The sequence below is a fragment of the Panthera uncia genome, chromosome B1 (genome assembly GCF_023721935.1).
Source record: "Panthera uncia isolate 11264 chromosome B1, Puncia_PCG_1.0, whole genome shotgun sequence".
NCBI lineage: Eukaryota > Metazoa > Chordata > Mammalia > Carnivora > Felidae > Panthera > Panthera uncia.
This window is the reverse complement of record NC_064811.1, coordinates 57172050-57191793: the sequence shown is the minus strand read 5'-3', so window position 1 is coordinate 57191793 and position 19744 is coordinate 57172050. Positions and strand designations below refer to the sequence as shown.

The 19744-nt window shown below is 36.8% G+C and overlaps 1 protein-coding gene and 1 pseudogene across 1 annotated transcript in view; both read left to right on the top strand.

Annotated features, from left to right (window-relative positions):
* Positions 1-19744, top strand: part of ADAMTS3 (ADAM metallopeptidase with thrombospondin type 1 motif 3) — a 258079-nt gene that overhangs the window by 172258 nt on the left and 66077 nt on the right. The window lies entirely within an intron of this gene.
* LOC125924191 (uncharacterized) lies at positions 11920-12026 on the top strand (annotated as a pseudogene).

Genomic DNA, 19744 nt, shown 5'->3' with positions numbered 1-19744 from the left:
GGTATCTCCTTTTCATATTGGTGCAGAAGCAAAAAGTCAGGGGCATTTCCCAAGGCTCATAATACGAATAATACTAACCCGGTTTACGGTTTGACTTTGTTTTGTTTTTCTTAGTTCCTTATTTAAGACATTATTTTTCCAGCAGTAAAAATTAATTTTGTTGAATTTTATACTTTCTATTTTCTACCATGTTCTCTGCATGGGTTCCTAGTAAGGTTTTGCTCTCTCACGTAAAACAACCACAATGTTCTGATTTTCATCTAGTCACTACCCAATTTAAATTGCAGGTTATTTATTTCTCTCTAGTCTCTTTAGTCTTTGTCAGATTTTTCTCTATTTTTTTTTTTTTTTACTGTTTTCTCTTTCTCTTTTCTTTTTGTTTCTTTTGGAAAGCTTCTCACCTCTGTCTTTCATTTGCCTAGGTAAATTCACTTTATAATTTCTCTTCTATATTTTAATAGTGCACATTGGCCTTTTAAATGGTTGAATTCCATTAATCCTGAATTTATGTGTTAGCAGATTCAGATAGCTCTGGTCCAAGTCTGAGTTGCCTCTCATTAAGAAAAAATAATAGTTTACATAGCAACAAGTCATTCTATGCATATAATAATTATTAATTAATATGGAAAGGCATTATTTCAGTTACTTTCCTTCTTTGATTATTTAATAGGTTAATGTTGTTATACTGATGTGACTGAGAAAGATGAAATCTAACTAGCAGATAAAGGATTTATAATAGGACATATATAAAAAGGACATATATAGCTTATTGCATTAAGTTCTATCATCCATACTAATTTCACATAGAAAGAAGAAAGACATTCACATAGAGAGAAGACATTATATTTTTGAAATAAGCAAATTCACTGAAAATGAATAGTTGATATGATAGTATAGACCAGGATACCATAAATGTATGAGCCAAACCACTTGACCCAGGGTCTCTTGGAGTGCTTCTTGAAATGCAGATTCCAGGGCCCTTTGCAAACCAAGTGCTGTAAAATGTCTGGATGGAGACCCTAAGACTTAGGTGATTCTGATGCACACAAGTGTGCTGCAGAGAAATCTTTGTTTTTCCCCTCAAGGTTAGCTCAAGTGCCAGCTGGTTTTATTTAAAAACCTATAAAGTATACTAAAGGAGTGTCCAGCATACATAAATACCAGAGCAGTTTATATCATGTCAGGAATATGGAGGGGAGCCCTTGTGAAGAATGATCTCATAGACATTCTTTGACAAAAGTCTGGCAAATGTCCTGTGTACTCTACTAGGCTTACGTTAACCAGACATTCCACCCCCTAGGAACTACATTGTGTGGCTTGATTTAAAGTATTTTGTTATCAAGTCACTTTTTGGGGAGGAAAGAAGGCAGTCTTTGTGGGAGGTCTTTTGGCACTCTTGCATAAATTATTTTGCATCAATTTAGATTGCTATATTACATCCTTCAGAGATTTTTTATGTTCTCCCAAGTTTCATATTTCTATACTGTGTCAAACAAGGCATTAACATGTGATAGAATAGATTTATGTTGAAAACTTGTTTTATTTATTGTAGTTTTGTCTTGTTCTATAATACACATACAGTAACATTCAGTCTTAAGTTCTCAGCTCAATTTTTACAAAAGTAACCACTCTACATATTTAGTAGAATATGGCCACCATCTCAAACCTTCCCTTGTATGATCTCCTAGGAGATCAAAGGTAATCAAAGGTACCCCATCAAAGGTAACCACCATTCTGAATTCTATTGATACAGTGTATTTTGGCCTTTCATGAAATTAGTATATATAATATAAATTGAATCATATAGTATTTATTATTTTTTGTCTGGTTTCTTTAACTTAATATTATTTCTAGGAGCGCTTGAGTGGTTCAGTCAGTTGAGCGTCTGACTTCTGCTCAGGTCCTGATCTCGCAGTTCGTGAGTTTGAGTCCTGCATCAGGCTCTGTGCTGACAGCTCAGAGCCTGGAGCCTGCTTTGGATTCTGTGTCCCCCTCCCTCTCTGCCCCACCCCTGCTTGTGCGCTGTCTCTCTGTGTCTTTCAAAAATGAATGAACATAGAAAAAATTAAATATTACTTCTAAGAGGTCAATCCACGTTGCTGCATGCTGTAGCGATTTGTTCATTTTTTATTACCCTATACTGTTCTATCACACAAATTTATCGTAATTTATTCATCCAATCTACTTTCTAGTTTTAGCTATTATAAACAGCTATGAATATTCTTGTGTGTGTACTATGGTGAATACATATAAGCACTCATATCTGTTTAGTTTCTACACAGGAGTAGAATTGCTGTGTCTTAGAGTATGCATGTATTCAATTTCAGTAGATAATGCTAAATGCTTTACAAAGTAGTATACTATTGACATTCCCACCTGCAGTGTATGAGAGTTCCAACTGATTCAAGTCCTATCCAAGCTTGGGATTAAGTTTTATTTATTAGATCTAATTTTAGTTATCATAGCAGGTATGTTTTATCTGGCTTTAATTTGTTTTTCCTGATATCTAAACATGTCGAGAAACTTTATATACACCTGCTGGCTATTAGACTGTTATTTTTGTGAAATGCACAAAATGAACACTTTTAAAATTGCCTGTCTTACTATTATTTTGTAGGAGTATTTATATATTCTGGATATGAATACTTTGTCAGATATGTATTGCAAATATTTTCTCCAACTCTGCAGTTTATTGTCTGTAAGTAATGATCATAGTTTTCAGTGTAGAGATCTAGCACATCTTAGTTCAATTTGCCTAAGACTTTGATTTTTTATATGCTTTTGAATGGTATTATTTTTTATTGATAAATTTTATTTCTCATCCTTTGCTGTTAATATATAAAATTCAAGTGATATTTTTGGCTTTGTATTCAGTGACCTGCTTAATTCATTTATTAATTCTAATAGTTGATCTGTAGATTCTTTTGGATTTCTAAAAACATAATCATGTTATCTGGAAATAGTGACAGATTTATTTCTCCCATATAAATCATAATTATTTTTTTGTTTTCTTTTCTTGCTTTGTTGAAAAAAATTTTTGCCACTTTGTGCATGCCTACAGATGACTGAGAAAACACCGCTAATATTAACCTCAGGGTTACAAATAAATTTTGTTGAATAAGCAAATTCACAAATATAAAGGTCTACAAATAATGAGGACTAACTATGTTAGACATATATATGTACATGAACTATAACATCATGTAATATTATAGTGTATACCTCTGTGTATATTATAAGATACAATTTATTTAATTGTATGCCTATTCCTGGATGTATAACTTGTCTCCAGTTATTCTTTGGTGTTTTCATTTCTAGAACTATCAGAAACTTCAGTAACAATTATTATGTTTTTTTTTCTCCATTCTTCTACTTTGTGCACACACTGATAGGTTATGATCTGTTTCTATCCCCATTTTCTTTAAACTCAAAAAACTTACCTGTTGTCTCGCCCACTCATTTACTTAACAAACGTGTATTGATCTCTTAATGTATTCAAGCTCATTGGACTACTTTTTTTAAAAAGCACATTTCCCCACTTTACAAAAAATGGATGCAATCACTAATTATTAGGTTTTTTAATCACAAAACTTTTCTACATTCAAGAGCTTTTATGTCCCTCTGTCTGCAATACCATGGAGTCAATATAAAAAAAGAATTCCAAAGTAAATAGGATAAGGCAAAATAATTCTCATATAGCATATGCTTCTTGTGTGAGAACAACAGAACTATAACCGATACTGTGCAATGTATACCTAGCTTTCAGGCTTGTTGTTATGTGCACTTACATGCTGTGGTGAGTTGTATTATCTATGACTATTCTTTGCTTTACCAAGGACTTACTCTGACATTCATTGAATAAGAGAAAAAACAGCACATAAGTTTATCCTTCAAGACTTTTTTTTTAAGCTTTGGCTTTACAAACATTAGTAGAAAGTCCTCTAGGACTGCTATTAATTAGAGTCAGATGAAATGATCCTTGAACAGGAAACATTTTGATCAGTGCCTTTAAGGATTTTTGGAGATATTTTTTAGTTCAGGTGGACAACATTCCAGGTTGATGAAACAAGTAATATGGCAGAGATGGGTAGACTGTGTAATGACAATTAGGTTAACTCTTCTTGAGAAAAAAATGAAACCAGACTACAATAGGAGATACGTAGTTTAGGTAGTGAAAAGTTTGGCCACTGACAAAAGGTTTAGATTTCATGAGGAAAGGAAATTTGACTACCAAAAGCTCTTGTGCTAACATTTAAAGGAGATAATTCAAGTGGCCAAACATAGGATATAGGTGTAGACAGAAAATAGGGAAAGAGAAGAGACCAATACAGAACCTGGGGCATGATATTGAATGCGGAATTGTAGATAGAATGGCAAGTCTAATATTGTGTAGAAAGAATTACCAGAATTTGGGAATGACCTGTTAAGCAAGAAAGTAAAAATGACTTCAGAGTTTTGATTGCCTGGAGTGGCAATCAAGAAGAGTGTTGGAACAGCTGGAACAGCAATGTAGAAATGTTCTATGACTCAGGATATGTGACTTAAGGATTAAAAAGGTTTTAAAACATGATGACTGGGGTGCCTGGGTGGCTCAGTCGGTTAAGTGTCTGACTCTTGACTCAGCTTAGATCATGATCTCATAGTTTGTGATATCGAGCCCTGCATCGGGCTCTGCCCTGGCAGCACGAAGTCTGCTGGGGATTCTCTCTCTCCTTCTCTTTCTGCCATCCCCTGCTCTTGTTCTCTCTCTCTCTCTCTCTCAAAATAAATAAAACTGGATGACTGAATGATTTATCCAAGGGAATATGTAAACAAAGGGCTTTGGGTAATTCTCAGCCAATTGGTGAGGAGCACAGGATCCAGCAAAGGACCACCTGAAGAGACATATAGAACACTAAGAGTAGAGAGGAAGGGGTGCCTGGGTGGCTCAGTCGGTTAAACACCTGGCTTCAACTCAGGTCATGATCTCACAGTCTGTGAGTTCGAGCCCCGTGTCAGGTTCTGTGCCCACAGCTGAGAGCCTGGAGCCTGCTTTGGATTCTGAGTCTCCCTCTCTCTCTGTTCCTCTCCCACTCACGCTTTCTCTCTCTCTCTCTCTCTCTCTCTCTCTCTCTCTGTCTCTCTCAAAAATAATTAAACATTAAATTTTTTTTTTTTAAAAAAGAGTGGAGAGGAATAAAATGTGGATTTGAAAGACTACATCAGTGAAGAGAATGTGTGATGATTCACCCTATTAAGGACAACAAAATGGGCTGGAAATAGAGATAGTGGTCTAGAGACAAGGGAAAAGAAATCCTGATTTGACTCAGGTCAGTTTCTACAAAGAAGCAATAGCACACTGACTGAAGCCCTGAATGGAGAGGGGTAGAGAAGGGAGAGAGTTTGGGGAGGAAAGTTATTATCAAATTGCAAACAAGACAGAGACAAAATATACTTCCAGGGATGTTTTGTCTAAACAAATGCTTGGACTAGGTCAAGGAGTTTGTAAAATATTGTTTAAGAGCACCTGGTGTTAATAGGTAATCAATAAATGTGTGTTAAATGAATGAGTGTCTGATATGCATCCTATGACTTTTGGTGCATTTTCTGACTACTGAAAGTATACTCATAGCGATCTTAGTAAAATAGTTATATGGAAATGTAAGCTAGAAGCCAGGTTGGAAGCAGTTCCTGAGGGCTGCAAGAGAGGAAAAATGGAGGATTAGGCAAACTTCACAAAATTACAGAATCACAAAAGCAAATTTTCGAGGTAGGAGAGGTCTTGCAAATCATTGAATAGCCCAGCCCTCTTACTACACGGCTGTGGATTTGAGGCCCGGTTTTGTTAAATAACTTACCATATATATGTCAAGGTTCAGTTCCAGGAAATTGAAACCACACTAGCTATTTTAAGCATGAAACGATTTAATATAAAGAATTAGGTGTGCATTAAATTGTTGGAAGGTTTGGAGGAGTGGCCTCCAGGCTTAAGCTCCTGGACTAGTTCTCAGAATGATACAGCAGATTGGTCCACCCGGGCAGCCGCTGCTGCGGCCCAGGCCAGGGAGGGGGAGAATGAGGGAGCTGCCACTGGACCTTTGGACTCCAAGGACCAAGACTTCTCCCAGGACAGCAAACTGCCGCTACTGCTCACTATGCACTCTCCTCACAGCCTCCACACAGCCAACAACTAGACCTAGGATGCCTAGACTGTGGTCCCACAGTATCTCCCCAACCACACCTGCCGCTCCTGAATCCAAAACTCACTCTAGCTGACATAACCGAATTCTCACCTGGAATCCTGGCTGCAAGCACGTTGGGACACATAGTTCCCCACTTCTGCAGATGTCGACAACCCAAGGAGGTTGGAATGGATGTTGACTGCCAAATGATCCTATTCACCATCCCTGTTTGCACACCTAGGAAAGATCACTGCAGCACAGCGTGGAAAGCCTATTATTACAGTCTCTCTGTTGCCATTGAATTGAAGTGCACAAAGGAGAATTCTATAGCTTTAGCCCTCCTTCTAAAAAATCCCATTCTGATATCAAGAGTCCTATAAGTAAGCGGCCCACCTGATTTGTTGTTCAAACTAGGCCACATCTGAGAGTAAAAGAAAACACTGCTCCTATTTATGTCAGGATAACAGGCATGATACTGAACCACCCCAGCAAACTCAGCTCTAAGCCTGTGGATAAAATATTTAAGGTTCTTCATGATCTCGCTTCAGCTTCCCTTAGTGACCACATCTCTCAAGACAAATCTTCACTTACTTTTTGTTCCATCTCCTTTGAAGTTCTCTTCCCCCAATTTCTTTTCTGGTCTGGTGCACGTGTGTCATTGCCTGGAACGGTGCTCTCTATTTCTCCATATATCTAACATCTGTGTGTCTTTTAAAATCCAGCTCAGATATCACCTCCTCTGTTGAAATACTCTCAGATGTCTTCCAGTAGAGTAAGTTGGTTCTCCAGTTACCTACTAACCTTGTGTTAAAGTATCTGTTTATATATCTTTCTCCACTGCTATTACACTTTGGCTTCCTCAACGACAAGAACTGAGATTATTCACCTTTTATTCCCAGAGGCTAGGTCAGATTCTATACTTAAAAAGTGCTCAAGAAATGTTTGGAAACAGATGGGTGCAAGGAAGTAAGGAGGAGAGCAAGGAAATAAAGAGAGAGTGAGCAGAGAAAGGAAAAGGGGAGGAAAGGAAGGAAAAGAGGGCAGGAGGGAAAGAGGTAATGAGACTTTGATAATAATCCTAGTGTTTCCATTTTGTGAGGCTTCTTTTTGTATTACCAATCTATTAGATCTTCAAAATTACTGAATGAGTTGAGATGGAATCAACTCACACTCACTTAGAAACAGACTTGTCTGGATTTCCCATCTAATAGTTGAAGAAAATATCGGTATTTATTGGCTTCGATCACAGTCAGTGGTTAAATGTTTTCACTACATCTATGTTAACCCATCAACTATGCCATTCCTTGATTTGAGCTTAACACACAAGTGTTTAGATTTTTTGAATTAAAAATGCAAAAAGGCCTCACTTTCCTGTTCATAAGGTGATTTCTTTTTTCAGTGAGCAGTTTTATCCGCTTCTTGAGGCCCTTGTTGTTGATTTTAGGAAATGTCCCACAGTGAGCCCTGATTTAAAGGATTTACTTCTTGCCTTCACCACTGTAACATGACTTCCTGCAGTTCACCCCCAATTTTCTCTCATCTAAATATGATGTTTTTAAAAACCTAGTTTATAATTCTTTATAAAACTCAGTGCAAAACATTTTCAGTGAATATTTCAAACATTGCTTTCTTTGGACTATAACGTGATGCCTATGTTTGCTAAGGTTTTAGTTTTGTTTTTTGTTTTTTATTTCTCTCCATGTTTGTGTTAAGTAACAAGCAGCATTCTGGGGGGTAGGGGATCTACTCTTGGACGTCAGTTTCCTTCTATAAACACATTTACAGTACCTCTTGGCTCAGCCAGCTTTTTTTTTTTTTTTTTGAGGAAAGTGCAGAATTTACTTCATATTGTATGATGCAGTCATGCCTATGGCCATATATTATTTCTGATCACATCTATTATGGTTATAGATGAAGAATGCCCACAGTGAGGGGAAAAGGGAAAATTCTAAAGATCACACACACATTCTTCCTAGTTACCCTATCCTGAGGGAAATCCCTCAGTCAGCTTAGGATACATTTCATTTGATCATAACAAGAGTTTTTATATGAAAGTGTAACTATGAAAGTTTCATCTTGGCTAGGAAAATCACAGGTATTATTACCATATGAGATTTTTCTTACTAGCTTAAAAGAAATCATCAGTTCATCATGTATTATTCATCTTGAAAATAAAAGTGAAAATAGGGTTGTAATTAAGACTCCCAAGTCCTTGGCAAAGAATATCCATGAATTTTCCTTGGGTAATTTTTAACATTCTCTCACATAGGTGAACGACACTCCCTGAAGAATATATAGTTCATGTATTTGTTTCATCAGCCAGCTTTTAATGGGCAGAGGAGTTCACATTGTTTTAGGAGTAAGGTGAACAGAATATACATATTTTTTTGAGATCTACTGAATGCTGCTCAACCTTAAATGTCTCTTGCTTACATATGATATCCTATGTTGCAAGGACATATTCAAGGATATTTAATGTCTTAGAAGAGTATGATTTCTTTTTTAATTAAAAGAGTGTTGTCAGGGTTTTTACACTGAGCATTTCACTGCTAATTCCACAAGTCCAAGTAAATGTGTGTAGAAAGCTATTTGGGGAAAGCTGAATTGCTAGAGAGAATTCTAAGTCCTATTACAGAGTAACATGCCTATAAATCCAAGTTTCTAAACTACCATATGTTCTTAGCAAAACCAAATTAAGTGAGCTTCTGCTCTTGACCACGGTGGAATAACAAAGATTAGATATACTCCCCTGCTTTAAAAAAACAGAAATGAACAAAATATGAAACACCGGTTTGCAAGGTACCGGATACCTGACAGTGAAGGCTAGGGATCCCTAAGAGGTGAGAAACAAATGACGTGAGCCTCAGTGTTACCCCAGTTTACTTCCTAGAGGGGTTTTAATCTGAATCTTACGGAAGGACAACCAGGCTGAGCCTGACAGGCACTTGGAGTGGAGATGCCAGAGCTGAGAGTCTGGGAGATGAAGGTGGCCAGAGTTCACCAAACTATAAGAAGAGAACTACACGCGGTAGAATCCTGAAGATATCTGAAGGGGTTCCCCTCTAGTATTCATTCAAGTCCTAATCAGCACATATATGTGAGGAAATTATGCAAAGTTGGAAAAGAACCACCTGAGGGGATTAGCGGTAACTGTGGCCGTGCTTCCATGGGGCTGGGAATAATACTTGTTCAAACTCTGCAGACTGGGACATCTCCTAATTGACCTAGCATTGGCTAGTGCACACAGAGAGGGCTTCCCTCAGTAGCGATGAATAATTAGCTCTAGCTGAACGTGGCTCTGGTCCTTTCTGATTGATCTTAAAAGCAAGACCTGAGAAAGGACCAAACTGTTTTGAGGTAATTTGACTGCATCCAAGAATAAAGCTCAAGAATACTTATAGGAACACAAATACATCCAGCAACCAACAAGGTGAAATTCACTGTGTCAGGCATCTGATCAAAATTAGCAAGTATGCAAAGGAATAGGAAAATACAACCCATAATGATGAGAAAAATCAATCAGCCAAAACTGACCCATAAGTGTCAGAAATGTTAGAAAACAATGCATTAAAACAGCTCTTAAAACTATTTCATATGTTTACAAAAGCAGAAGATATAAAAATACACTCGAGTTTTTTGCTTCCATACGATCAGTACTATGTGGGAGAATGTATAATAGACATGTATTTATATGGCTAAAATGTAAATATAACAATATTTCTTTCCTCTGTGTATTTTATTTGTTAGACTAAGAATAGTTTTATTTTAGCAAATTAGTGTATTTAGTGGAAGTTCACATTAGGAATGGCCCAACAATTTTATCTGAATGCAAAATATGCCATGTTATTAAATATAACTTGGATAATGTTATATTGGTGTTAGGAGTTACACTGTCCCATTCATAGTATTGGATAGCAAATACTGTTCTGTCATAATTTATCTTAAATTGGCAATAATTTCTATGTCTTAAAAATATTGATTCTATATGATAGGATTATAAACTTGACCTTTCCATATTTTGGACATTAACCTATTATTGGACATACCATTTGCAAGTATCTTCTGCCATTCAGTAGGTGGTCTTTTTGTTCTGTTGATGGGTTCCTTCACTGTTTAAAAACTTTTTATTTTGGTTAGTCTCAATAGTTTGTTTTTTTGTTTTGTTTTGTTTTGTTTTGTTTTGTTTTGTTTTTTTGCTTTTGTTTCCTTTTCCTTAGACATATCTAGAAAAGTATTGCTATGGTCAATGTCAGAGAAATGACTGCCTGTGTTCTCTTATAGGACTTCTATGGTTTCAGGCCTCACGTTTACGTCTCAAATTCATTTTGAGTTTATTTTTGTATATGGTGTAAAAAAGTGGTCCAGTTTCATTCTTTTACATGTAGCTGTCCAGTTTTCCCAACATCATTTATTGAAGAGACTGTCTCTTCCCCACTGGATATTCTTGCCTCCTTTGTCATAAATTAACCATAAGAATGTGGGTTTGTTTCTGGGGTCTCTATTCTGTTCCTTTGATCTATGTGCCTATTTTTGTGTCAGTACCATATTGTTTTCATTGCTTCAGCTTAGCAGTACATCTTGAATTCTGGAATTGTGATACCTCCAGCTTTGTTCTTTCTCAGGATTGCTTTGGCTGTTGAGGGTCTTCTGTGGTTCCATACACATTTTAGCATTATTTGCTCTAGTTCTGTGAAAAATGCTGTTGGTATTTTAATAGGGATTGCATTGAATCTGCAGAATGCTTTGGGTAATACAGACATTTTAACAATATTAATTCTTACAATCCGTGAGTGTGGAATATCTTTCCATTTATCTGCGTTATCTTCAACTGCTTTCATCAGTGTTTTATAATTTCCAGAGTATAGGTCTTTCACCTATGCCTTAACCTTTGGTTAAGTTTATTCCTGGGTATTTTAGTCTTTTTGGTGCAGTTGTAAATGGTGCTGTTTTTGTAAATTTCTCATTCTGTGACTTCATTGTTAGTGTAAAGAAATGCTACTGATTTCTGTGTATTAATTGTGTATCCATAGTTTGTTCTTTTTTATTGATGTGGAGTATAAATAAATCACAGTTTGTTTAAAAAAATAACCTTTCATCTGAACATAAGTTAAAACTGGTCAGTATTATTCAAATGAGCATAGGACTTCCGGTTAAATACATGTAGGTGATCACTTCAATATTTTAATTTTATGGGTAATGTGCATTTTTAATTCCATGTTTATATAAGTCTACTTTGGCAACAATTTATTGGTGGTAGCATAGTATAATTCTGTTGTAACACAATAAAAAGGCATAAAGTGAGTTTTTAAACACTTAGGATAAATTCTAGTTGGTGTTGTGGATGCGTAAATACTTAAATAATCTATATGTCGTTTACCCAATCTTTTATAGGTTGTTTATAAAATATGGAAACAGGGGCGCCTGGGTGGCTCAGTCGGTTAAGCGGCCGATTTCGGCTCAGGTCATGATCTCGCGGTCCGTGAGTTCGAGCCCCGCGTCGGGCTCTGTGCTGACAGCTCAGAGCCTGGAGCCTGCTTCAGATTCTGTGTCTCCCTCTCTCTGACCCTCCCCCGTTCATGCTCTGTCTCTCTCTGTCTCAAAAATAAATAAACATTAAAAAAAAATTAAAATATGGAAACATAGATAATATTTTATTTTTCAGAGAAGAAACCAAAGATGTCCTTGATGATATTATGTACATTTGACTATGCCTCTAGACTTTATGAACACCCTGTGCTCATCTTTAAATGGCAAACGAATTGCTTCTCAGCCATTTAGCTAAGATCAAATGTAGTATCTGTTCTTATCAGCTTACAGTGTAAATGAGAAGACTATGTCTTATTGTAATAAATTACTAGACTTCTACATTGTCATGAAGTATTTATATCATAATGCAATTTGTCTTATGGTGTAATGCATTTTTCCATGTAAAATATGTTTTAATTGTGAATCATATCCTTGACCAAGGATTTAGCAACAATTATAAGAATGATCAATCATTTATGGTCAAGAAAGCAACTTTAATAATCTAAAATAGGGAAGTCATGGCCCAATGATTAATTATGGAAATTTAGCCAGGAAGAAGATTTTAGTGATCCTCTAGCACAGCTCATTTATTTTATAGATAAGGAAACTGAGGCTCAGATAAATTTGGCATCTTTCCCAGATCAAACAAATGAAGCATAGCAGAGCTGGGCCTAGAGCTCTGTTCTCTGTATTATTTTTCTGTTGTTGCATAACAAATCACCAAGAGCCTAGTGATTTAAAACAATAGTCATTTATTAATTCACAGCTCTGTGAATCAGAATCCCAGGTGACTGGACTGGTTTCTGTGCTTAGCTCTCACAAGGCCAAAATCAAGGTTCTAGCCAGGGTGAACTCCTGCCTGGAGGTGATGGGAAAGAATCCACTTCCAAACCCATTCACCAAGTTGGCAGAATTCAGGTTCCAGTTGTTGTGGGACTGAGGTCCCCATTTCCTGGCTAGCTGATGGCTGGAGTTCACTGTCAGCAGCTAGATACCTGTCTCTGGTCCTTGCACAGTCTCGCTCCATCATCAAAGCCAACAATGGTATGTCATTTCCTTTTCACAGTTCACATTTTTTACCTTCTCTTCTACAACCAGTCAGGGAAAGGTTTCTACTTTTAATGACTTATGAGATTAGATCAGGCCCACCTGGATAATGCCTTTTATTTTATTTTATTTTGTTTTATTTTTATTTTTTTGATGTTTATTTTTGAGAGAGAGAGAGTCAGAAAGTGAGCAGGGAGGGGCAGAGAGAGAGGGAGACACAGAATTCCAAGCAGGCTCCAGGCTCCAAGCTGTCAGCACAGGGCCTGACACGGGGCTGAAACCCACAGACCACAAGATCATGACCTGAGACAAAGCCGGACAACCTACTGAGCCACCCAGGTGCCCCTATGCCTTTATTTTACATTCAGCTGTGCATATAACATAATCAGAGGAGTGATATTTCCTCATATTCACAGGTTCCATGGATCTTTGTGGGAAACTCTGCCTGGTATATTCCTGAATTTATTGTGATTTTCTCTGTATTATACCATGCAGCCTCATACTAAGAGATCTATAATATAAATATAGATTAAAAGCTTACATTTATGTATAAAAAGCTTATCTATGTATCACATAAATATAACATTGATATTCATGTGGCTCATTCTATCACTTTACAAGATCACTGTCCATTTTCTATCTTTTTCTGAACACCTTTATCTAAAATTGTGCCTTCTTCATTTCACTCTTATTCCCCTTATCCTGTTTGACTTTTCTTACCCTGCTTCATCTTTCTTATCTCTAGAATGTCAGTTCAGTGCAGGCAAGCTCCATGTCTGTTTTGTCTACTGTTATTCTCTCTGTGTTTAGAACAGTGCAGGCCCACGCCCTGTTCTTTAAATATTTATTGGAAATATTATGGCAAATGTTAATATTCATAGGTTGGCTATAATGACTTGTTTAATTTTTATTAACTGGTTCCAGATGGAAAAAAATTACTATGCTCGGGGTTCCGGGGAAGTCTTAAGTGAAGAAATCGCACATAGGAGGCATCTGGTAGACATAATTTGAGCTTTGAAATTGGCATCTGTGAAATGGAATTCTCTCTCTCCTTTGAGCTTACTTAGAAAACTAACTTCTAGCAGTGTCAGATTGCTAGAATGCACTCCAGTATACTGAGTGTGGGGACTCCTTCCTCTACTCTTGGATTTAGTAGAGGTCAGCTACACAACCAGAAGTAAGAGGGATTATGATTTAGTCAAAAAGAAAAGAGAGATGGTAATTAAAATGCTATTCAATGTACAGAGGGATAATATTTGGAAATTAAAAAACTGTCCTGTCTTTCAAAGTTAAGTTTTAGCTGAGTAAACAACAGAAGAAACAAACTAGGAAACAGATCACTGGTAGCAAAGCCCTTAATTTCAAGTGAGATAAAGAGAATAAAATAATTAATTTTGGAGATTAAACAGAACATGTCAACCTTTTCAAATGATGATGTAGCCTAAGAATAGTTTATTAAAGAAGAGTGGGAAGGAAAATGAGGACAAGTGATGACTCTAGTAGGAAGCATATAGATGGGTTTATTTATCAAGGTTCATTTAGTTTCAGTTGTTAGGAACTAACATCAAACAATTGTAAGCAAAAACAATTTTTTTTTAATTAGTAAGAGAGAAAATGAGGTGGCAATAGTTTATTGACTCATGAAATTGAAAAGACCAAGGTTTCAAGAATGGTTGAATTCAGTGGCTGAAAGTCATCAATGGAACGTTAAACTCTTCTCTCCATTAGTAATCTTCCCTTTCCTCTTCTTGCATTAAATTTAGGTCAACAACTATCCCTGTGCTAGTCCCAAGCAGCTTCCATATTTTATTCTTCCAGTTTCAAGCTTACTAGAAGGAATTTCTCTTTCCTAGTAACTACAAATAAAATAATCCTAGGTCGTAGTTTAATTGGTATGATTTAGACCATTTACCCATCCATTAACCAATCACTAGAGTCAAAGAAACAGAATATAGTACTTGTCCATGCCTGCATCAATGCCCACTGCTAGCACTGAGTACATAGGGGTGGAGTGGGTGGGTATAAATCTGTATAACTATGTGGACCTCCTGGAGAAAGATAGATTCTCCCACTCCTAGAATTGCCAGATTTAGCAGATAAAAATACAGGATTCTCATTTAAATTTGAATTTCAGATAAACATTGAATAAGTTTTTAGTATTAGTTACATCCCATGTGATATTTGGGACATACCTATATTTTAAACAGTGTTGTTTATATGGAATTTGAATTTAACAGAATATACTGTATTTTGTCTGACAACTCTGCCCACACGCAGACATTTCAGTGATTTATTCAAGAAACAGTTGGAATGGGCTAGGCAATCCACAATGATGAGCGTCCCCTACCATGGGAGTGAAGGGCTGTACCTTTCATGAGAATGCAGAAGTGATCTCCAGGCAAAAAGGTTGTAATAATAATAAGGGAAATGAAACACAACCTGCATTAATACAAACAAAGATAGAATAAAAGAGCCCACCGGAAGATTGTTACTAGGGAATGTAGGAAGAGGAGGATCTGAAAGGGAGAATTCGGCAATGTGGGTTGCCTGTATGACATCTGTTTCCCTCTCTTGTTTTATTTCAAGGCCTTCTCCCTTGATCTTCAGTGAAGGCCAGCCTTGGGTACAGGGGTTGACTTCTGATTGGACTAAGACTTACGTGGGGTTCTGTTCCTCTTATCTGTGAATGATTTTTACATGGGCATGTGACTCAATTCTGGCCACTGAAGCATATCGTTAAATGTACTGGGCTTCTAGGAAAGATTTTTGCCTACTCCTCAGAAAGATGTGCACGAAGATACAATTTGTTGTACCTGGCTCTGATGCTGGAATTGGTGCTGCGAATTTGAAATAATGGAAGAAGCCAATCTGGAGACAAAGTTTATACACCAAGAATGACTGAATATGAGAAGATGGAAAGTGCCTACTTGATGATCTGTCAATAAACTAACTCAGGAATCCCCTGACCTCTGGGATTCTTGTAAGGCCAACAAATATGCTTCCTGATTGCTTAAAACCCTTTAAAGTTTTATTTGCAGCTTGAAACATTTTAACTGACATACAGGAGATTCATGCTAAAAGTCACAAGTTTTTATGTATTGGAGGTGACTTTTCTGTTTTGTTTGTTTGCTAATGGCCATAAACTAAAATCATGAAAATCTTTTTGTTTTCACTTAAAAGGTAAGATGTTTTCCATTTTAAAAAAAGGCTGTATGCTCTCCCTTAAAGTAGTCAGTGAAAACAAAAGCAAACATGTACTTTAGAATTAGAACTTATGGGGAAAAGAAATCACGGAAACTAATATTCATTCAATGGTAATGTCTCTCTCTCCCTTTTTTAAAAAAGCAACAGTTACTTAATGAAACTTCAGAATTGACATCATAAATTGGCATGAATCTAGTTCTTTGAACTATCATTATGGAATTTCCTAGTTGGTGAAGGATTCAGCTGCTTTTCACAGAAATATTTTATATCTTGGTGGAATGATGCCCCCATATACAGAGATGCTGTTAATGTGTCTTTTTAGGAATTATAAAAATATAACTTTTTAAAAAAGATGTCAATGGGAAAATCACTACTGGATGTTGTAAACAGGTCAACACAATATAATTCCTCTCTGCTTCTGATGTTAACATATGACAGTTGTTGAATTTTATGCCTATTTTTAGCTCTGATCTTAGGATCTCCACCTACTATTGGAAAATCCAGCTGGTAGCATCCCAGTCACTTCATTTTTACAACCATATTCTGTTCATGAAGAATGTTAAATTTATACATACAGACTCATTCTATGTTTATGGTTACTGTGAAATATTTTCTTCCTCATTTTCTGAAGTAGATGCGCTGTAAAGAAAGCTGGGACATTTTGGTAAAGTGAACCTTAGTTTCTGATCCACTTATTCACATAAAAATTGACTGGCATTCCCAAATGGAGCAGGGAAGCATGAGGAATTTACATAATAAAATTATCGTCAGTGTCCTATCTCTTAGGACTAGATTCAGTGACATACAAAAGAAAACTCAAACTTGGCCTAAGCATGATGGAAGGGCTCTCCCCCGTGTGTAATAAAGGCTGATGCTAGGCAGTCCAGGGCTGGGATGCCAGCTCCATAGTCGTTGTGGGGTCAGATCTCTTTTTTATAGCTACCCTTTCATACTAAGCACATGCCTTGAGTGTAGGGCTACTTCATAGAACGCCTGACATCGTGTCTACATTGCAGGAAGCAGGAAGGAATACTGAGTAAAGAACCAAAGGGTCTAATCTACCAAGATGAATCACATTCCTATGAGGAGCCTTGGGGGAAGCCTTTCATACCAGCCATTTTAAGCCACTGAAGTATAAGCAATACTTCTGCTTATATCTCATTGAATTATTCTTAGTCACGTGTGGTCCTTTGTGCCAAGAGAGACTAGGAGTGACTTTTAGCTGGGTTCATTACCACCTCAAATAAAATTAACATTCTTCTCCTTAGGGAGGAGAGATTGGATAGAGAAGAGATGATTCTATCATAGTCTGACACCGTATGCTTGAGATTACTTTTTAACCCCTAATGTAGTTGTATCAGATTCAGAACTTGATCAGAACTTGTACTTTTCTAATTTTGCCTTTGTCTCCTGACGTTTTTTAGACTATAGAATTTCTTTTGGGGTGGGAGTAACTTCACCAATCTACACTTAGATAGCCTGCAAATATGATTAGGTATGTAGATATGCCATATTCCATCCTGAAAATGTCTTAAGCTGAAGTGTTCATAATCAGCAAAACAACCTATATTCTACTTTATCTGTTTGGTAAATTCAAAGTACTGATTTAACACTAATAATCCTATCTTCAACACTAAAAATAACTATATTTATTTTGCCTTAGTTGGTCACCTATGCATCCCCAAATATTATATACCTTCAGTAACATAGGCTTTGTAGTAAAATTACTTTGTTGAAAGTTCACATACAATAATTGGGAAGGTAGGGAGTACAGAAAGGGGTAAAATCAAAATGTTCCCAAAATGTTAATTAATTCATATCAATAACTTGAAAGGTAAGTTGCAAAAATGTTTGAAAAAGTGAAACTCACTCACTCTAAGTACTAAGAAGGACTGACTTTGTTATTTCTGGGAAATTTGAGAGGTACTATGAGCATCCTTTTTCTGGAATGAAGCACGCTGTACCTACTGCAGGGCCTTATTTATTTATTTATCTTAAAAATGTCCAGCCTTTCCACTGATTCTGTTATCACATCCATCATTATCTGCTGTCCAACTCAGCTACAGCCATTCAAGCCACCTTGGATGCACTTACTTAAGAGGATGCCAACAGAGTGCCACCACAGATCCAATTTGCTACTCCCAATGCAAAATGTAACTATGCTTTCCCTTCCTGAACTTGCCTATTGCCTTCTCTGTGATTCTTCTCGCCCCTTTTTGCAGTAAACAGATCTGATGGGTGTTGTGAGTGCGGACATGATTAGCATGATACTCACCTTTAATTTTTCCTGTTCCTGTATTTCATGGGGCACAGAAATAATGGTAGAATTAGACACAGAGGCATCTTAAATTTTGCCAAAGCATGTGTCAGCTTTTAAACTCGGAAGCTTTCTAAAGGTGTAAGCTATTACCCACAGGTATGTTCTGTACCCGGCCTAGATCTGCTTAAACTAGAGATTGTGTGATTCCAGCCTATATAATGGTTTGTGACTACATGATACAAACTCAGCTCCATTCTGAATATAATCGAGTACGACTTTGTGGTTCCCAGAGTTGACACCTACAGACGTGACAACTGGTTCTTTAGCTTCTCAGGGTCTGCTATGTGTGAGTACTCAATAAATATGCATTGAGTGAAAATCAGCACCATCTATAAGCAGACTGTGTCCAGTTTTGCTTTAGGTTTTTTAATCTACTAAACAAGTTTGTCCCATTGGAGGTCATCCTAATTTACCTGAAAGTAAACATTCTAGATTCTTGTCTCCTTGTACCAACGTTATGCTTTTGGGGAAATATTGTTACCCTTATTCTTTCTAAAGTTATTAGCAGTTCAGATTTCCCTTCACTAATTCTAATTTTTTTTCTGACCTCTATTTAAAAAAAACACTATATCTATTTGATTTGTCATATATAAATAAAATGTAGAAAGCTATAAAAGGTGTAGGAGACTTCTCTTAATGGGAAATCATAATCATCATCACGATAGTAGTAACAGTGAATGCTATTTGTTGAGCACTTAATGTCTAAGCACTGTACACGGTGCCTTTATTATAATCGTCCCTTCATAGCAACTCTGCAGATTAGGTATTATCCCATTTTACAGATGAGGAAAGTGAGATTTAGAGAGGCTAGGCATCTTAACTAAATTTACATTGCTAGGATATGACACTGCCAGGATTTGGAGCCAGGTATGTCTGATTACAACGCCCATGACAGTTACCTTACAGAGTGGACATGCTGGGAAAATTTCTTTGTGAGTGAAGATATTTCACAGCCTCAGAATTGTCTGTAATTAATGCTGGTGTATATGGATAAAAAATTCCAGAAATTATTCCCCTGTCTTTCTTTGAAACGTGTGACGGTACTCACTTTAGGAATCATAGAAAGAGCACTGTACAGCACAGGGGGGGAATAGGGACAGGAGTATTCTTGACCGAATCAAGGCAATGGTTAAAAGAAAAAGGCTTCCTTCTTCCTTTCCAGGTTCCTCATGCAATGGAAAAAGAGTTTCTCTTCTCTTACCAGAAAACCACCTATTTAAGGAGGGATTCAAAGGCCAAACCAAAGGTGTATGAGAGCAGAATGAACTGTCTTTCTGAAATAAGTATTCAGCCTTCTCCATTCATGCATCAGACTTAATGATATGATGACATTGCTACTATATTTGCATTGGACACTGTCACTGGCCGTTCTGCCAAAAAGAGCCATTTTTAGAACTGGGAGCTCGTGTATGAGTTTCCTGTTTGTACACTAGCTATCACAACCTTTCGCTTTCTCAAGTGTGTGAAAGGCTTGAGGTTGAATTAG